The sequence below is a fragment of the Rattus rattus genome, chromosome 2 (assembly GCF_011064425.1).
Source record: "Rattus rattus isolate New Zealand chromosome 2, Rrattus_CSIRO_v1, whole genome shotgun sequence".
NCBI lineage: Eukaryota > Metazoa > Chordata > Mammalia > Rodentia > Muridae > Rattus > Rattus rattus.
In genome coordinates, this window is record NC_046155.1 from 197,718,780 (window position 1) to 197,722,264 (window position 3,485).

Sequence of the window (3,485 nt, forward strand, 5' to 3'; positions counted from 1 at the left end):
GACCAAATGCAAATGCTTCACCCTTCTTTAAAAGGGGAACAAGAATACCCTTAGGAGGGGATAAAGAGGCAAAGTTTAGAACAGAGGCAGAAGGAACACCCATTCAGAGCCTGCCCCACCTGTGGCCCATACATATACAGCCACCAAACTAGATAAGATGGATGAATCAAAGACGTGCAGGCTTCCAGGAACCGGATGTAGATCTCTCCTGAGAGACACAGCCAGAATACGGCAAATACATAGGCGAATGCCAGCAGCAAACCACTGAACTGAGAATGGGACTCCTGTTGAAGGAATCAGAGAAAGGACTGAAAGATCTGAAGGGGTTTGAGACCCCATATGAACAACAATGCCAAGCAACCAGAGCTTCCAGGGACTAAGCCACTACCCAAAGACTGTACATGGACTGACCCTGGGCTCCAACTGCATAAGTAGCAATGAATAGCCTAGTAAGAGCACCAGTGGAAGGAGAAGACCTTGGTCCTGCCAAGGCTGGACCCCCCAGTTAACGGGATTGTTGGTGGGAGTGTGGTAATGGGGGGAGGATGGGGAGGGGAATACCTATATAAAAGGCAGGGGGCGAGGCATTAGGGCGATGTTGGCCTGGAAACCGGGAAAAGTGATAACATTTGAAATTTAAATAAGAAATACCCAATTTAATAATGATGGAAAAAACAAAATAAATAAATAAACAAAGAAAGTCATGCATAACATGCATGAAGCACCTGTTGTGTGCTTAGTATATATTATATATGTTATACAACTGTATTCTATTTTTGAAAAAGTATTTACGTATTATAAAAATATTTTAATACAATATAATATGATTTATGATATTATATTATCAACATGTTTGTATTATATATTTATAATATATTTACATATACTGCATATATATGTATATATATTTAAAGACAAAAAACGTATATGACACTGTTCCAAATGCATTAGCGTTACAGTCTCATTTTCATTCCATTACAGTCACAGGGAGCATTTTCTTGCTTTGTAGATGTATGAACAGGCTGAAAGGACTTGTGCATCTCATTAGGATGACAGCTGGTGGGCCAGCTGTGTGAGTTGCCATGGCATTTCTGTGACACAGTGCCTCACAGGTCAGCTTGAGGGAACATAGTATTGCTCTGGGCCATGGTTTCAGAAGATACACGCTTTTGCTCTCTCTCTCTCTCTCTCTCTCTCTCTCTCTCTCTCTCTCTCTCTCTCTCTTTCTCCTCTGTGTGTGTGTTTGTGTGTGTGTGTGCGTGTGTGTGTGCATTTGTGTGTGTGTGTGGTGTGTGTATGTGTATGTGTGTGTTTGTGTGTGTGTGAGTGTGTGCGTTTGTGTGTATGTGTGTTTGTGTGTGTGTGTGTGCGTGTATGTGTGTGTGCGTCTGTGTGTGTGTGTGCATTTGTGTGTGTGTGCATGGTGAGTGTGTGTGTGTGTGAACTCACTGTGAATATGTGTGTATGTGAACTCACTGTGCATTTGTGTGTGTGTGTGTATGTGTGTGTGTATGCGTGTGTGTGTGTGTGGTGTGTGTGTGTGTATGTGTGTGTGTTTGTGTGTGTGTGTGAGTGTGCGTGTTTGTGTGTATGTGTGTTTGTGTGTGTGTGTGTGTGTATGTGTGTGTGCGTCTGTGTGTGTGTAACTACTCCTGGGTTAGGATTTTCCTTTTGAGGATCTACTAGCAGTGATGTCCCTTTCTGGGTCTGAACTCCTTTCTGTTAAGTTCTTCTAGGAAAGTCGCCTCTCATCAGCTTGTGCAATGCTTCAACAGTCCAGCACTTTGCTCTTGAGTTTCTTCTGGCCTGCATATATATTGCCATTGCATGTTTATCTCGAAACCTCTGTCAACAGCCTCCTGAAAAGAAGTCCTCTTCCCCAGCTGAGGTAACATCTGGGGACTAGATCTTAATAGGGACAATTAACAGGCCAAATGTCTTTCCCTCCAAGGGAATGCTATGAAAACATCTTTGGCCAAAGTTCAGCCTGTGTTTTGAAGCCAAATCTAGAAATGAGTATTTAAAGACAAAAGCCAACAGTTTAATAAATGGCACAATTATAACCAGATGATTAAGCCTGCATATTTGCTTACTCTTTGCAATGATTTGAAAAGTTCATTTAGAATAATAACCACTCTTTATTATTGTTCGTGTAAGTATACTAGAAAACTGTGCTAAGTGATATGTATAACTTTTAACTCAATTTTTACTGTCATCTTATAAGATAGGTAGTATTAACTATGTGGTGGTTAATCTTAGTTGTCAACTTGACAGCATCTGGAATTAGCTAAAACCTGGCTGCAGAGCACATCTCTGAAGAAGTTTTCTTAAAAAGGTTTTTGAGTAGGAAGACCTATCCTGTTGCGGGAAGGTCCAGTCTACTGTGGGCAGCACCATTCCCTGGGTAGGTAGTGCTTTGCTGTGTAAGGTACTCTACTGAAGCATAGGTCTGTGAGTGGGCCAGCAAGAAACATTGCCCCACAGTTTCTGTTCCAAGTTGCTGCTTTCTGTTCCCCAACTTCTCCCTGACTGTGACTCATAAGTGTAAAATGAAATGAACTCCCCTCTTCCCCTAAGTTGCTCTTGGTAATAGTATATTATCACAGCAATGGAAATGAAACTAGCACAATATTTTCAAGAGTGTCTATAGACCTCAACAAAATGTCCTATTGACTTCCTTACTGGGATTCAAAGCTGAGCACTGTGGGAATTTGCAGCTTCCCCTCCCCCCACCACCCAGTTTCCCCCCTGCATTTCTTTTGAATTTTTCCTTTATTTTAAAATAGATTTCTCTTCTCACATAACCTCTATCCTGATTAGTTTGCCTCTCCTCCTCCCAGTTCCTCCCTCCCTCCCCTCCCATCTGAGCCACCCCCTTTCTGTCTCTCATTAGAAAACCAACAGGCTTCTAAGGGATAATAAAACAAAATGAGATACAATAAAATATGGTGAGCCAAGCACACGGGAAGTGGGCAAAACAACCAAAACAAACCTCTGTTAGCGAAGAAAGAAAAGAACCCAAGGAAAGGCACAAAAAACATATAGATCCAGCAACACATTTGCACACTCATGAATCCCATAAAAACGCAAAACTGGAAGTCATAAAATATATGTGCAAGGGAACAAATAAGTAACAAAATAAAATGATAATATTAAAAAACCCAAAAGCCCTGACATGACATTATGAGGCCAGAATCTCCAACGATGCCACCGAGTTTCTTTTCTGCTGGCCATCCACTCGCAGCACCTTTTGGGGTGTGGGTGAGTACATGTAGAAAGTGGGAAACTTTACAACAGGATGTCCAAATCCAAGGTAAGTGGAGAGGAAAATCCGGCCTATATTCTGTTCCTCAAACGGGGTATCCTAGTGAGAGCCATTTAATTTTCACCAAGGTTCCCTAAGTGCTTAGCAGTGTCCCAAGAGTATAGCTCTTATTTTAGTGCCCTTCTTAGTTAGGGTTGCATTGCTGGGAACAGACACCATG